This window comes from Euprymna scolopes, chromosome 9 (assembly GCF_053919585.1).
Source record: "Euprymna scolopes isolate OS-2025 chromosome 9, ASM5391958v1, whole genome shotgun sequence".
Taxonomy (NCBI): domain Eukaryota; kingdom Metazoa; phylum Mollusca; class Cephalopoda; order Sepiida; family Sepiolidae; genus Euprymna; species Euprymna scolopes.
In genome coordinates, this window is record NC_136490.1 from 83,072,993 (window position 1) to 83,091,617 (window position 18,625).

The following is an 18,625-nucleotide window of genomic DNA, read 5'->3' on the forward strand; positions in this document are numbered from 1 at the left end:
TCGTGAAACTAGTGAATAATTCCACCCCATCTTTCCAAGCATATAACTCCTCGAAAAATGTAATTCAAGCCCTAATTTTTTTTTTTTTTTTTTTTTTTCAATTAAAGGACCAAGGTTTCATTTAAAAAAAAATAAAAACCAAAAAACATTTTTTTTTTTTTTTCGTACTTTACAGGTAAATTTCTAAAAAAAAAAAAAAAAATTTTTTTTGTTTGTTTTAAATTTGAATATATTATTTATTGACCTTTTCTCTTCAATTTGTGATATATAAAACTATTCAACAATTAATTATTTACTTAATACATTTCAAAATGAGAGGCGTGAATTATTCGACCCCCTGTCTTTCCAAGCTTATAACTCCTCGAAAAATGTAATTCAAGCCCTAATTTTTTACAATTAAAGGAGCAAGGACCAAGGTTTCATTAAAAAAAAAAAAAAAAAACTTTTTTTTTTTTTTTTTTTTTTTAAGGTTTTAAACTTCGGACTGTACAGGTAAATTTCTAAAAAAAACGGGGTTTGTTTTTGTTTTAAATTTGAATATATTATTTATTGACCTTTTCTCTTCAATTTGTGATATATAAAACTATTCAACATAAATTAATTATTTACTTAAGAGAAATTTGAAAATGGGGGGGCGTGAATTTAAAAAAAAAAACGTTTGTCGAAATTATATTCGGTTTATTGGAAAGAACATAAAATTTCACATTGACCCTGAAAATATCGTAAAAATAGAATCAATAGAAAAATTTTGATAGATTTTTAAAGTTTAAAAATTGAAAAATATTGTTCGTAAAATTCATTACTGTTTTTTAAAAAATAAAAAAAATATATTTCTATTACTTTTAAAACAACTTTAATAGTTTATTTTGGAAGTATAATCCATAAAGAAAATAAACAACCCACTTTTAAAAGAGAAATTATGAGTTTTATATTTTATTCGCAGTTTCGTGTTAGGGTGTCAAAAATTCCTACAAAAATTCTGATACTGCTAGTCGTGTGGTGGTTGACACTGTCAAAAAGTTCCAGACGTCCACAGAAACAAGATTTTTTTGACAATGACGGCAGCTAAGGAAATGAAAACAAAAAAGGGGAGGAGCCTGAATAAAAGAGTAACCTCAGATAGTTAGGAAGGTGGGTAGCATTTTTTGATAAAACCAAAGGTTGCTGGGAGATATAATGGTCTTGTTTCTCTGTGGCCAGCTGAGATGCAAGTCTCTGCCCTGCAAGAATGGAGAGGAAGCTTATTTGAAAGAGTTTGCTTCAGCTAAAAACAAGTCGGACTGTTTCCTTAAGTTCAGAAGGGCCCCGAATTATCGAACTTTTCTTGTGCATAAAACTTTAAAGTTTTATGCACATAATTATATTTGTTAAAATGATTGTTTTGAATTGATTTGAGTTACTTGATTGTTCCAGATCTACCCTAAAATCCGGCGCTCAAACTGCAGTTGCTAACACAGCCTACAAAGGAAAAACTTAACCACAACATTTGAGAACAGATGGCCAGCCGAAAGACCATTTTGGTAGTCACAGACCAGCCAGCATGTGAAAGGTATTGCCACACACTTAGGGTGTGTTCAGGACATTAGAACGATAAATTTCCATGTGTCTGGTTACATTTTGAAGGGTCCATCAGTAAACAAAATTAAGTGTAGCCACCAGGACTTAAGGTTAGTGCACATTGTCTTTCCCCTTATGTACCACCTGACCAGAGTGTAGGGTTTACATTTATCCCACCGCTCCCAGGGATTAATTTTTTTTTTTTTTTTTTTTTTTTTAGAAAATCTATTAGATTCTTTTTTTAATTTGAAATTTTCTTAACATATAATAGATTGTAAGTTTAAATTCTAATGATACCAATTTTATTCTAGCGAGTTGAAGAAATTTTTAATGGATTTAGATTATGACACCTAATGTTTAACATTTTTTGTTTATAAATTATACTCGTTTGCTAAATTGTTCTGTGTTTCCTATTTATTACTTTAACCCCTAATAACTCTGTGGCGAGAATTGTATCTTGAATATCCTTTTAAACACTTATGTAATTTCTGTTTGCCGTTTTCCAGTTTATAAAGCTTGCTTTTATTCTGTTGATGCAAGCCTTAAAGCCCTCTCTATGAACTGTTCTTATTCGAGGCTGCGAAGTATGATGGCCTTCACTCTACCTCTTTCTGTATAATAGCAAACGGTGTTCCTTTATCCTTTAATTCCCACACTCCAGTAGCTAAGGCTGTCTTTATTCTTGCTTTCCCTCTAAAGGAGCTTTCATGTGCATAAAACCAATGTTGGAATGTGCTTTGCATTATGCCTCTATATGTTTTTGGCATGCCACTAGCTTGTTTTATGATTGTTACCTCGTATACAAGAAATTTTATCCTGCAGTTACCCTCCAGTGGGCAGTTTTCCTTGGATCTGCAAGAGCAACCCACATTTTCTTTTACCCTTAATTCCCTCAAGATAATGACCTTCACAAAAGAATTTTTAGAAAATTAATAATTTGATCTAAAAATAAAAATAACATGTGATTGCCATTTCCTGGAAGAACAGATTGGGAGAGGCTGAAAAGAATCCATTATTTTTTCGACCATAAACTTATATCAGATTTGAAACTGATGTTTTCCTGACATTTTGTAAAATTTTTAAATATCCAAGGTACCTTCAGTAAGTTTCCCCTACTAAAGGCCGATTGTCACAGCTGGTAAATTTCAAAAATGCAATCTGGACATGAGGACATTTTAGAACGATATGCAATAACGTTCTGTTGGAACTAGTGTTGGGACGATTCCTAATTTTTATACGATTCCGATTCCGATTCCAGGAAAATATTAATTAACGATTCCGATACCAAGTACGATTCCGATTCCTAGGGAATTTATTGTTTTGAAATATACCAGGTAGTTTTATACTTATGGTCGGTAGTTCCCAAATATGTTCCTTAACTTTGGAAGAGATATTTTATGTCTACACCGTCGTGTTTTGGATTAAATAAAATTATTATATAGCAAACTAAACGGAAAAATTAGCAAAATTTATTCTAGAGAAAATTTTACTTAATTGGAATACAGAAAAAAAAAACTCAAAGAAAATAGAATTTATCCTTCAGAGAAAAAACAAATAAAATAGAATTTATATTACAGAACAAAAACAAGAAAATTAGAGAATAAATACACACGATTCATTATTTTGGTCCTCATAATTAACAGATTTAATGAATTCAATAAAAAAAAATATAGCCGAAGAGAAAGAAAATATATACTAATTAAATATAAAAAAGATAAATATTTAATTTAATAATTTATAAATTACTTTACACATAGATTCGAAAAAGTTGTCAAAAAACAAATATATAACAAACAAATATTATCAAAGGCAAGATAAGTTACTTTTCTACCAAACTGGATACATTTTTTTTTGTTTTTATTCAATGTAACATGTTTATTCAGCTCGAAAAACATGCAGTGTTTACCGATGTATTGGAAAATTCAAAATGGCGCCCGACACTCTCTTTAACATGGTAAGTTCGGGAAAAGGTGCTATAAATAATAAACTAGACAAAAAACTATTAAAAAAACACCGAATATATATCAAAATATGTCACGGTAACATATTGAGCGAGTTTCTAGCAGTATTTTGTATAGTTTATTATTTATAACATCTTTTCCCAAACTTACCGTGTTAAAGAGAGTCTCAGGCGCCATTTTGAATTTTCCAATACATCGGTAAACACTGTGTGCTTTTCGAGCTGAATAAACATGTTACATTGAATAAAAACCCGAAAAATATATCCAGTTAGGTAGAAAAATAACTTATCTTGCCTTTGATAACATTTATTTGTTATATATTTGTTTTTTGACAACTTTTTTGAATCTATGTGTACAGTAATACAAACCCAACTATAAGTCCTTAGTAAAATTCTATTTATAAATACTTTTTAAAATGAAATTATTTAATTAATCGTAAATATTATTTAGACATAAAAATTAACTGATTACAAAACCTTTTAAAAATATATATATTAATTTCTTTTTCGTTCGGCAAAGAACTGCGCAAAACACTTTTAATTTTCAATTTAAAATTCTAGAAAAAAGATTATATTATTCTGCTTTTAATATAATCAAATTCAGGGTTTTATCTTTCTGGAGAAAAAAAAATAATGGATTTTATTTCAATGAAATTAAAAAAAAAACTTGACTGAATTGAATTAATTACCCTTAAATTAACGAAGGGAGTTATTTAATAACTTTAGGTTTGGAAGAGATAGGTATGGGGTCGATTTTTTTGAAACTTCAAAAGAAACCGACTACTGTCAAAGCTTTGCGAAATAATACGTGATCAATTTCATTTTAGAGATATTTCTTTCAAAAGCCTTCTTTTAAAAAAAGAAAAAAAAGTATATTGTTCTATTAAACCTTTTACTGTTTAAATAATTTGACTTTGCTCGTTTTATTTTAAGAAAATATAAGTTGAAAAAGCATTTTCATTCAGTATTAGAAGATTTGTCAGTAAAAAAAAAAAACAATCGCCAAAAAGATAAGCGTTTTTTTTTTAATTTTTACTCGCAATGTAGAGCCCTGCATACTTCTTTTCAAGTTAACTCTTTTGTAGTTTTGATTACAATTTCCTTGGCCTTCGGGACAAGATCGAAGTGTAGTATCTGTTCTTCAGATGCTGCACTTCTATTTCTTGTTCTCTTTCGGTGGAGGAGAGATCCTTCACGACTGAGACAATTCTTATTTTTGTACCTTTTCTCCACGTTAAAAAACGACCCTGGTGTCTAACTCTGTCCCGTGGGGAGGCATAGTAAATAGGTACGATAGATCTGAATGAATGAACCTTGTAAGGGAGGGGCAGGGGCACTAAGCATTGCCCTGTTAATAATGAATTTCTTTGGTTTCTTTTTATTTCTCTCTTGCGGTTAGAAATATCAGGAATTTTTTTTCTTTTTTTCAACATCAGACTAAAAGAATCGTAATGAAGGAATCGGAAAATTAAGGTATTTTTTAACGATGCGATTCCGATTCCGATGCCTCCCAAAATACACGATTCTTACAATTAACGATTCCGATTAATCGTCCCACCACTAGTTGGAACAAATGTCACAAACATATGGAATGCTTCAGACTGCTTGTGGACCATCTTGCATGAATTGAGCATCAGTTTTTGAGTGGCATAAGAGATTTAAGGAAAGCAGGGAATTTCTCTCAGATCCAAGAAGGTCAGACAGAACAAATCCAATCAGAAACTTATGATTCCTTTTTTTTTTTTTTTTTTTTTTTTTTTTTTTTACAGCACGGACATGATCTACACGCACTGGTTTCCCACTGGAAAGACAGTCAACAAGAAATGCTATGGGGTTTTAAGGGAGTTCAGAGATTCTGTTGGAAGAGGCTAGCACTCTTCAAATCAGGTCCGTGGCATTTCCACCAGGAAAATGCACAAGTCCACAACTCCATCTGCGTCACAGACTTTGACCACCCTCTCTATAGTTCAGACCTTACTCGTGACTTTAGGTTATTTTCTAAGTTCAAGGAAAACCTTAGAGGCTGTCATGAGACAATTGAGATGAAAGAGGCTGTGATGAGGGTCATTTATATGCTCACACAAGAGAACTTCCATAGAAGGTTGTTGGAACAGCCCAAGTGCATTTTAGCTGAAGGAGATTACTTCAAAGGGAACTAGTTTCATGTGTATACTATCAATAAAAGTATCTATATAAAAAAGTTTGGAAACTTATTGAAGGCACCTTTTTATATATAACTTTACTAATTTTATTACATTTATAATTTTCAGCTAGATAGTTGTTAAACCATACCAAGGGAGCTAAGTACTATCAAATCTTATTCTGCAATAGATCTGACCATATGTAACCCAACCACTCAAGTTCACAAACATCAATCTGGAAGTGATCACTTTTATTAGTTAATAATGTCCCTCTCTCTAAAAATAGCTTAATGTAACAACCGGAATATGATTAAGATTTAATCTTCTGATATCAGATTTAAGTCTGTCTTTAAAATACACATTTTACACACCTATTATATCATTTGTCATTTCTTTCCATACAATGCAGATCCTCAACTCTTATTAGTCGGATTTCACTTCCATAAATATGCCTTATACTTCATTTGGTCAACAGTAATAATTCTGTTGATTACTAATGGAAGTTCCTTGACTTACTTCATCCGCTCCTAACTACTGCAAACACACTCACACTTGCTCTAATGATATCACCAAGTTCAAAAAAAAAAAAAAAAAAAAGTTTCTAACCTCATAGTCTCGCCATTCAATTATAATTTTCTTTTCTATATAAATGACCTTCCAGAGAATATTATTCAGAAAATTAACATTTATGCTGATGACACTATCCTTTATTCTGGTGTTGCTTCTCGGCCATTTTTCTTGAATCAGTTGAAATATGCAGTTAGTTGATCTAGAAGTTGATTTAGGTTTGGATTGAGGTAAGAAATGGCTTGTTTTTAATTCTGTCAATTCTATTGCCCTTCAATTGCAGGCATGTCCCTTTTCTTCCTGAAATTCTTATGAATGGCTCTGCTCTCACTGAGTAATCGACTCTAAAACTTCTTGGTCTTTCATTTTCATCACATCTTTCTTGAAGTCCATATATTAAATCCATTGCTCTTTCTGCTTCTATCTCTATAAATCTACAACCAGACCATGTATGGAATACTGTTGTCATATTTGAGCTGGTGAACCTGGGCTCCATTTGAAGGTGCTTGGTAAACTGCAGAAACGTATTTGTAATTTGGCCCTATGCTTTTTCAGTGTAACTCTTTCACAGACATGGCATTGCTAGTCTCAGTCTTTTCTACAAATACTATTTAAGGTAGGTGTTCCTCAAAATTGTCTAATCTATTCCTGCTTCTTTTGTTCCAGCTCGTTTGACTCCTTGATCTGGCTGGTGCTACCAGATCAGGCTGTCTATTGGCTTCCTGAGACGAAATGCACCTACATTGATTTGTTTTTGTTTTCTATTCTCTTTTGTAAAACCTAATTACCTAATTATGTTCTACGAAAAACAAAAACAACCCTCCTCCCCTCCTTTCTTTTTCCTTCCCTACTTCCCAGTTGACTCTGTCGGTGGGGCATTAGAATATGCCGACTACCCCCCTGCAGAGGGTATAAGTCCCTCAATGGGGCCACCTGTTGACCGTGGGTGGCATCCCGTAAGGCTTACGAACGGAATCCTGGTGGTTGAGTAGATCGTGTCCAGGATATTTTAAGGACATGAGATGCAACACACCTCTTTGGCCCTTACTTAAGCTAAGACGGGCGGTTGGATAGGCCCGATCCAATCAATCGGTTGGTCACGCCTAGCCCTAAATCAGACAAGACATAACAAGAAAATATGCTTGCACTTCCCACACTATACAATAAACTGATTTAGTAAGCGGTGGCTGGAGGGCCAATCAACTTGCTGAATAATGGACTAAACACAACTGAAATTCTTACTGAAAACGAGGCCTTCAGAAAGAAATTGAAGAACCACAGGTGCTTGAATCCACCAGCAAGAAGAGTATACTTTTCCTGTATCACTGACTAGCTGCTTGTGCAAAATAATGGAGAGAATGATAAATGATAGATTGGTTTGGTACCTAGAAACCAACAACCTTATCTCCAACCTACAATGTGGATTCCGTAATAAGAGAAGCACAACAGATCACTTGGTTAGATTGGAAACAGCCATAAGGGAAGCTTTTATTAGAAATGAGCACCTATCAGCAGTATTTTTTGATCTGGAGAAGGCCTACGACACTACGTGGAAATATGGAATTATGAGAGACTTGCACGAATTTGAACTAAAAGGCAGACTCCCACAATTTATAAAAGGATTTTTATCTGACCGAAAGTTTAGAGTCCGCATTGGAACTACTTACTCAGACACCACAAATCAAGAGGAAGGAGTACCTCAAGGTAGCATTTTATCTGTGACACTGTTCAATATTAAAATGAACAGCATAGTGAAATGTTTGGACCCTGGTGTTGAGGGATCTTTATATGTAGATGACCTACTGGTGTTCTGCAGATCAAAGTATATATGCACCATCGAACGCTAACTCCAACACTGCTTAAATAAATTAGACAAATGGGCAATGGAAAATGGATATAAATTTTCCCAATCAAAAACCAAATGCGTTCATTTCTGCCACATGAGAAAACTTCATAATGATCCTACATTGAAGCTTGGAAGAACAATAATCCCCACCGTAGAAGAACACAAATTCCTGGGCCTTATATTTGACAAAAAACTGTCATTCATCCCCCACCTGAAGAATCTAAGAAATAGTTGCAACAAAAGACTGCAACTACTACGGGTAATAGCCCATACAGAATGGGGAGCCGATCAAGAAATACTAATGAAATTATATAGGACTTTGATAAGATCAAAACTCGACTATGGTAGTTTTATATACCAATCAGCCAGAAAGTCCTACCTAAAGATTTTAGATCCAATCTGCCATGGAGGACTGAGGTTAGCTCTCGGTGCTTTTAGAACATCCCCAGTTGAAAGTCTCCATGCAGAGGCCAACGAAATCCCTATAAATATAAGGAGTCAAAAACTGGGTGCACAATATTACACTAAATTAAAAGCACAACGAAATAATCCAGCATATGAAGCTACATTCAATCCGAGATATAAAGAGGCATTTGAAGCAAAAAGAAAGGCCATAAAGCCCTTTAGTCTTAGAATGAAAGCAATACTGCAGGAATCAGAAATGACTGTAGAAAATATCCAAGAACATATACTACCTAAAACCCCACCTTGGATACTTAAAAAACCAAAAGTAATCTTAAACTTGAATGAACTCCCAAAAGCGAAATCCCAACCTAATATCTACCACAAAAAAGCCTATGATATTCTCCTAAAATATCCAGACCATCTACCTATTTTCACCGATGGCTCTAAAGACCATAATAGAGTGGCATGTGCTGCAGTGTCGAATGAAAAAACTCTTAAAAAAGCTCTTCCAACAGAAAGCTCTATTTTTACTGCCGAAATATGTGCCATCGACCTCGCACTCAGCATTATAGAAAAAGATGAACATAGGAAATTCCTAATTTTTTCAGATTCACTTTCCGTTTTGACATCTCTGAATAACAAAAAACTTGAAAACCCGCTAATCATCAAACTAACAAATAGAATTGATTCACTATCCGAACACAAAGAAATATTTATATGTTGGATCCCAAGTCACATTGGGATAAGAGGAAATGAAAGAGCCGACTTAGCGGCCAAATCAGCTCTAAACTTAAAACCAGATACAATAAACATACCATATACTGACTTCAAACCCAAAATTAATCAATTAATTCATGCAAAATGGCAACGACAATGGAATAACAACACAAATAACAAATTATACCAAATCAAACCCATACTGGAAAAATGGAGACAAACTCCCCCCAAATCCAGAAAAGAACAAGTCGTTATAACTAGAATACATATTGGCCATACAAAACTCACACACTCCTTCATTCTAAAACAAGAACAACCACAATGCCCATTCTGCCAGAAAACTTGCACCATTAAACATCTTTTTGTGGAATGTAGAGCTCTAGATAAAGATAGAAAACAATACCTCAAACACAACAGCATGAAGAAACTTTTCGAAAACAACTGTCTAGAGGAAATATTATCCTTTTTAAGAGTAACAAGGATCTTTACAAAAATATAAATCATTCTCTGAATCAACCCAACTAAACCTTATGAATGAATATATGAGGATATATAAAACTTAAAAAAAAAAAAAAGATCATTAGATATTAAAACAAACAAAACTATTGAACTATACAGAATTGATTGATACTCGACGTCATAAAGTTCTTTGAATACATAATTTTTTTTTTTTTTTTTTTTTTTAATCCTGAGTTTGGCATTGAATAACCTGAAAAGGGTTGATATGCCGTTAAGCCAAAACAAAACCAAACCAATCCTTGATCTGGAGGTCTTCATTAATTTGTTTTAATATCTTATTGTAATACAGCTTCAAGTAGCTTCTTTTCAAGGAGTGCAAGCTTGTGGAACTCTCTTCCTGCTCACTGTTTTCCTTCTACCTACAGCCTTGGTCTTTTCAACACTAAGGTCAATTGGCTTTGCAATAATCAGCTCTCGTTTTTAATAGCTCCTTACATCATCAAGTGGCTTCATGCTTTGTCTGGAGCAATTTTCCATAAAAAAAATTCTCCATCTTGCATTCACTTGTATGCAATCTTGTCTCACTTTACCTGTAATTCAGCTGCACTTGTGTACCTAATGATTGCCAAAAATGTATTGCACCAGATTCCCTTCCACAAACTGAACAGAAAAATTTACCAACACCGGTCATCATTTTAGTCTTTATTTTCAGACCTTTTACAATTTAAAAAATTAAAATTTCTGTCTTTAACAAATAGTGTGTATGATAAATTGGTATATTTGAAAAAGGAAATTGCTAAAAGAAAAAAAAATTAAGTGCACTTTCACTAAAAGAAGGCACAGTCACAAGTTAATGACAAAACTAGAGGAGTTGTATTTCGGATTGGTTTCCAGATGGCCACTCTATTTTGAAAATCTGCTGGCCACATCTGACTGTTTGTAAACCACAAGAATCCAAAGGAGAGATTCGGCTTCAATAAAGATGTGATATGAAAAACTGAGGTCAAAAACAAATGGTTCTAAAATAAGGCATAAAATTAGAGAAGCATTCAATATCTCCTTAGGGAAATACACTGATCTTTAACCCTTATGTAAAAGTTGTAATGGGGATGGAGGCTGTGTTACCTGATAAACTATTTAACTTAAAAACAAAAGATAGCCAAACAGTTTTTGCTTTCTGCAAATAAATAATCCAAAGTGTAGTATCTGTTCTATCTTTGTGGAGGAAAATCCTTGACTGGGACAATTTAAATTTGTCTCACTCACAGCATCTCATTTTGGAAAGTTGAATTTTATTCACATCAATAAACTGTTATTGTGTTTAACGCTACCCTTATGAGAAAGTAAGTAAATAGTAACCCAGCTTCAGGAGGCATTAAAACCTCCCAAGGGGAAAGCTTTTATAGAGAGGCAAATGAACCTCCACTACACATAAGACAAGGGGGTCTGGTTGTGCAAAATTACCTCAAACTTTCATACACACCAAATCCCACATCCATATGCCCATTCCATCCATAACATACGACCCTCTTTAACTAAAATTAAAACATACACAGACAGGTGCAAGAGTGATGGCAAAACCAATGAGCAGCCATAGATAAGCAATACTGAAGAAAAAACTCCCAGATAAGGCTTCTGTATAGTGGGAACCTGTCAGCCTTTGATAAAATGATTACTAAATGATCATAAGAGATTTATCGTCTTCTCAGATTCCTTGTCAGCATCTACATCAGAAGAAAACTAACCTGTAGCGGTCATAAATGATGGTCTATTTTCTTTCAGAGAAATATTTTTGTTATGTGATTTGGTCACATACTGATAAATCAGCTTTCGGGGCACATCAGTCTCAAGGACTACTTCAGCCCCTTTGAGAATCAGTCATCAGAGAGGTTCCTAAAGCAATAAGGAAAGACATTCCTGTAAGCAAAGCATCGGCTATTTGTGCCTGAAGATAATTGCTTACAGACTTTTGGTAACCAAAAGGACTTCCTAACTTTTCCTCATTTGAACACTGTCAAACTTTCAACTTACACCAAACGGTGTAATTGAATAAACCTTATTGCTATAAAAAAAATTTTTCATCCATGTAATAGTTTTCATTACAAATAATATTGTAGTAGTTGCTTTAACAATCTCTGCTAAGATCAGTACTTATAAATCTGCCAATCACAAAACTGAGAAAAAATATTAATCTCCCAGACACCAGGCGATACCAGTATCCATGGTATCAAAACAATAATTGTAATAAAAGAATTAATTTGATTAAAACATACAAAATACAGTACACTGATCTAAAAAAAAATAAAAAATAAAAAAATAAAAAAACTGGATACAATTTTAAAAATGCATTCAGTAAAACTCTAAAAAAATAGGAGTTAGGATAGAAAATGTAGCTGTGATACTGTCCGAGTTATGTATAAGTCATACAAGACTTTCAGAGCAGGAACAATCACTTGAATGCTAGATTTACCATAAAATGTCATCAACCATATTTTGATAGAATATGGTTTTTGTTTTCGCCATTACTAGCACAGCATAAAAAATATGAAGGATTTGTTTGAGAAAGTATTTCTTCAAACAACATAAATGAACTAAACATGGCAATTACACAAAACAAATCCATACTTATAACTAACGAACACCTACATTACAAAATGAAATCACTTTCAGAACTCGTTATAGTTTAATCAATATTTATTCCCTAAAACTATTGTTTGAAAAACAAGCACCACTTCACTATCAACTACTGTAAATATTGGAGCAAATAATTCTGTTAATTTAAAAACGATTTAATTCATTTTTGTATTAGTAAATAAAGCTTACAATGAATAACAAACAAAAGGGACATAACTGCGTGAGAAACTTCATTAGTTGTAATGTAATTTTTATTTCATTTATTGAATGGTATGGACATTGCAAGAAAAGCTATTAAACATAAATAATAAAAATTCAGAGATTTGTAGAAAAGTATTGTGCTGAATCACGGCCACCGAGATATAGGCCTGTTCACTGAAAAATGCTTGCAAGCAATGTAGGTAAGATTTGTCAAACTGTCACTGTCGATAATATATGGGAGTATTTCTAAAAGGAGCATTTAAACATGTTAAAATAAAAAAGAAAGGAACCCAATTCGATTATTAATGAAACTGAACTTTATTTAATATAAAATATAAATATTAGTGTTGGGACGATTCCTAAATTTTTTTCTGATTCCGATTCCAGGAACATGTTGATTAACAATTCCAGTACCAAGTACGATTCCGATTCCTGTGGAATTGTTTTGAAATATACCATTATATAATCGAAAGTTTGTGTAGCGAAAAAATTTGGTACAGTGAAAAACTGGAAATACAATTAAGGGAATTTTGAAAACGATTTGATTTTTTTCGTAAAATTTCTTTCATTGAAGATAAGTCAAAAAATATTTTAACCATGAATGAAACATGCACCATAAAATTAATAACAATCAATTTCTAGGTTGGCAGTATTTTTGCGAACAGTTGGCTGAGATGGCGGAAATTTTCTGTTTCTATGTCTATCCTTGTAGCCATGTCACTAGTAAGGGTGCTGGAGGTAAACGTTTTGTCTGGACTGACGTTATCCGCCTGATAGTCAGGGACCCGAACCTTGGATTAACCACTAAGGAGGCTGTCCTATCAGCAGGTGCAAAGTACTGGGGCTGCTGTATTGCCATTTGGTGAATGGATTCTGGACCATGCAGTAGCTTCTGGTGGGGCCTCTCGATGCCATACTAGTGGGTAATTGTTACGGCTTTACCTTATCATTAACTACAAATAAAAAAATAAAAAAAAATTCTTCGTTTCTTTTTCTCTCTTAATTTCCCCTCTCTGTCCTGCTCTAAGTAAATCTGTCGACCTAGTCCACAAATTCCAAAATTTCATCATGACAAGTTTCAAGAAAAAATACACGATTAAACCCGGTTCCCCAACTTCCAACGTAGACCCCTACTACCATGTCTCCTTCTCCAACATCAGGGGTCTTCGTTCTAACCTTCCAGAGGTTGAAACCCAATTACAGGAGACTAAACCAGACCTTTTATTTTTAAGTGAAACTGGCATTGGACAGGCTATTTCCCTAGATGAGTTTGCAATTTCAGGATACTCTAACTTAACTTCTAAATCTGACCCCCAAGATCGCCATGGGCATGGAATATGTGCCTATATTAAAGATAGCTTTCCATGTGGGAGGGACATCTCCAGGGAAGATCCTAACTTACCCTATATGTGCTTCCGGGTTGCTTTAGCTCACACTACTGCATTTATATTTACTCTCTATCGCCCCCACAACAGTGGAGTTACTATCTTTTCAAAGCATATCTGAGAAAATTGACCAAGTCCTTTCTACTTATCCTTCAGCTAACATTCACGTATGTGGAGACTTCAATGTTCACAACGTCGAATGGTTGACCCACTCAAACAAGACCGATGATGAGGGGAGGTTCTGTCATGATTTCTCCATTGCCTATGACCTCACTCAGATTGTTCAGGAACCTACCCGTGTGCCCGATAATGACGGCCAGTATGCGAGCCTACTAGACCTTTTTCTCACAACTTGCCCTGAACTATGTTCAGTTTCTGTTCTGTCGCCTCTTGGATCTTCCGACCACTCTGTTGTATCAATTAAGATAAAAATGAAATGTAATAAGTCCCCAGACGTACCTCTTCATCATACAGTATATCGATACACTAAGGCTGACTGGGATAGCTTCCGTACATTTATATCTGATCTACCTCTGCATTCCATGTTTAAAAAGGATGTGTCCTCTATAGTATTAGACCTAACTGAATGGTTAATTGTAGGTATTGACTATTTCATACCCTCTAAAAAGTTTCAGAAAAAACCTAACAGCCAGCCATGGTTCTCTCCAGAATGTGCTGCTGCCATTGCGCACAGAAATCACTTTTTCCACTGCTTCAAACGTAATAGATGTATGGAAACTAAAGCCGTTTTCAGGACTGCTAGCAACCATTGTAAGAAAGTAATAAGGAACGCAAGAGTGTTGTATGCTCAATCTGTTAAGTCCAAAGTAGCTGAGCAGCGGCTTGGTTCCCACCAGTTTTGGCAAATAGCAAACAGAATCCTGAACAGAAGCGTGTGCTCCATCCCAACTATTATCAATGGACCTGAGGTAATCTCGTCAGCATCAGACAAAGCCAAACTCTTTGTCAAGAACTTTGCAGCAAATTCTACCCTTTGCGACCAAGACCGCCAACCCCCAATATTTCCTCCTGTATCAGAAAACACGCTATGTGATATACATATATCTGTACGTGATGTTGCGAAGCTAATCAAAAACCTTGATTCGAGTAAAGCAACTGGCCCTGATGGTATTCCAATTATAGTACTCAAAAAACTTCAACCTGAATTAGCGCCCATACTTACAAAACTGTTTAAACGTTGTCTTAAGGAGAATAGTTTCCCATCTCCCTGGAAAATCTCATCAGTATGCCCTGTATTTAAGAATTCAGGTGATCGCTCATCCCCCTCTCAGTACAGGCCAATAAGTCTCCTGTGCGTCATGAGTAAGTTGCTAGAATCTGTGTTAAATACAGAAGTAATCAAACATCTCAACAAAAATAACCTTCTTAGTGACACTCAATATGGTTTCCGTTCTGCTAGATCTACAGCAGATGTCCTTACAGTTATATCGCATAGGATTAGCAAATCTCTCGACGGTGGCAATCTTTCTAGAGCAATTGCTCTTGACATATCTAAAGCCTTTGATAGGGTATGGCATAAAGGTTTACTTCATAAGATCGCTAGCTATGGTATAGCTGGAAAAGTCTTCTCAATTATTAAATCATTTCTTTCTGATAGGTTCATAAGAGTAGTAGTTGAGGGGCAAAAATCAGAAGCTCACAGTATTAATGCCGGTGTCCCTCAGGGATCCATCCTGGGCCCAACTCTTTTCCTGATCTACATTAATGATCTTCCAAATCATATCCTTACATCATTTGTAGACATTTATGCTGACGACACTACCATTTATGGTACCACATCTAAGACAGTAAACGACCAAGTTCTCTCCAATTCTCTCTCCTCTGATCTTGAGCACGTAGTACAATGGGGAAAGGAGTGGCTGGTTACTTTTAATGCATCTAAAACCAAGCTTCTCTCTTTACATCATCAACATTCTAATCCACATTTGTCATCAATTGAAATGAATGGCTCTCGTCTTCAGGAGGCCTCAAGTTTTGACAAGCTTCTGGGCTTGACCATTACTCCTGATCTTAAATGGAACACGTATATCAAATCTGTTGCCAAGGCCGCTGGAAAAATGGGATCTTTCTATCGATCCAGTAGATATCTCACTGCTGATGCTATTCTCTACCTATATAAGAGCCAGGTACGTCCAAGGATGGAATACTGTTGCCACATCTGGGCAGGAGCTGCTAGAAAGGACTTGTCCTGCCTTGATAGAGTTCAAAATAGACTTCGTAGCCTCGTAGGAGATGTCCTTTTCTCCTCCTTGCAACCTTTATCTCACAGAAGAGATGTTGCGAGTTTGTCTCTGATGTATCGTTATTTTCATGGAAAGTGTTCAACTGAGCTTCAATCTTTGGTCCCCCCTCGCCAAACTTTCACAAGAAACACTCGTCTAGCTGTAAACACTATCAATAATTTCCCCCACTCTTTATCTGTGCCTAAACCTAAACGTAGATTCCATGAACAAAGCTTCTTTCTTAGAACTGCACGCCTGTGGAATTGTCTTCCGTTTTCCTGCTTTCCGGCTGACTACAATATGGTTGTGTTCAAGTCTAAAGTAAATAAGTTCTTGATGAGCCGTTCCATATAAGTTATTAAATTTACCAAATTTTCATTACTAATGATTACTATATTGACCAATTTCTACTGTACACTCTTTAACCCTTATCCTTGAGTGGCCTCTGGGCCTTGATAATGTGGTGATGCCTTTGTAAAAAAAAAAAAAAAAAAAAAAAAAAAAAAAAATTTCAGGAGTTATTTTATATATTAAAAAAATATAAAGAAAAAGTATGTCATGATTAATTCAACAAAATACAATAACATCAAAATTCAAGGGGAATAACATGTTTTGTTTATCTTTTGATATTCATTTTTTTTTCTCTTTATCTTCGATAACTCTTTAAAATTTAACTTCTTTTTTTTTTCCACTTTCTAGAATATTCCTATTTCTAAATGAAATTTAAAAATAACTAAATCTTTGATTACATTCCTTTTATATTCAATCGTCTCAAATTATTCCTATGTATTTATTTGACTTTTTTAAATATATTTTTAACAATAATAATGTTTTTTAAATCTAAATAAATTGGTTTATTTTTATATTTATTTTTATTATATAATTATACTTATCGTCCTTTAACGTTTATTCTTATTCAATGTCTTAATTTACCTCTTCATTTCTATATAAAAAAGTAAGGGTTTGTTTTACTGTACACAGATTCGAAAAGGTTGTCACAAAACAAATGTTATCAAAGGCAAGATAAGTCACTTTTCTACCTAACTGGATATGTTTTTAGTATTTTTATTTAATGTAACATGTTTATTCAGCTCGAAAAATATACAATGTTTACCGATGTATTGGAAAATTAAAAATGGCGCCGACTCTCTCTGACATGGTAAGTTTGGGAAAATGAGTTATAAATAATAAAAAAAAACACTAGGCAAAATACTGTTAAAAAAAATTCGCCGAATATATGTCTGCCCATGTCACGGTGACATATATTGAGTGAGTTTCTGACAGTATTTTGCATAGTTTTTTTTATTTTCAGGCGCCCCTATTATTAAACCTCTCGGTATTATTATACAAACACCGTGACAGCGTTAGGGTTAGGATTAGGGTTAGGGTTAATTCGCTGTCACGGTGTTTGTATAGTTTTACCAACCTCTCTTCGAAAACGAAAAAAACTTGTAGTGTTTTTACTATTTAAAAGAGTTTTTAGTTTGAAACAGAAGTAGCGGCTAGTTAACTTTATGGCGGGAATTCTTCAGGGTTTAAATGTATTGTAATGCTTTTATTGGGGCCGAAAAACGTTTTCAGCTGCCATATTACTTGCCTCCCCACGAGGGCAGAGTTAGACACAAGATCGGTTTTTAATGTAGAGAAACAATGCTTCTCCGAAGCATTAGGTGTATCAGAATTTGGGGGGGGGGGGATTTTGACATCCTTAACACGAAACTCCGAATAAAATATAAAAAAAAAAAAACTCGTAATTTCTCTTTTAAAAGTGGGTTGCTTATTTTCTTTATGGAATATACTTCCAAAATAAACTATTAAAGTCGTTTAAAAAAATAATAGAAATATTTTTTATTTTTTAAAAAACAGTGTTTACAAAGTGCCGGCGCGCCTTCATGCAGCCTTTTTTTTTTTTTTTTTTACGTAATGAAACCAATTGGATTTTACGAGTTAATTGTTTTTCAATTTTTAAACTTTAAAAATCTATCAACATTTTTCTGTTGGTTAAATTTTAACGATATCTTCAAGGTCAATGTGAAATTTTATGCTCTTTCCAATAAACCAAATATAATATTTTAGACAACTTTTTTTTTTTTTTTTTTTTTTTTCACCCCTCCCACCATTTTGAAATGTATATTAAAACATTAATTAATTCATGTACCAAAGTTGAAGATAAAAGATCAATAAATAATATATTCAAATTTGAAACAGTGTTTTTAGAAATTTACCTGTAAAGTCCGAAGTTTAAAACTTTTTTTTAACCACGTTGTTTTTTTAAATTTTTTTTTTTAATGAAACCTTATCTTATATTGTACAGAAAGTTTCGTTTTATTACGAAAATTATTTTTATTTCAATGTTTTTTTGTTTGTTTTTTTTTTTTAATATCTAAAAATCACTCCATAAAGTGGAAATTAAATATATTAAATCAAAAACTTGTGTATTTTTTTAGAAAAGAAAAAAAAATTCTTGAACTTTTTTATTTTATTTTTTTAAGGCAAAAAAAACTATAAAA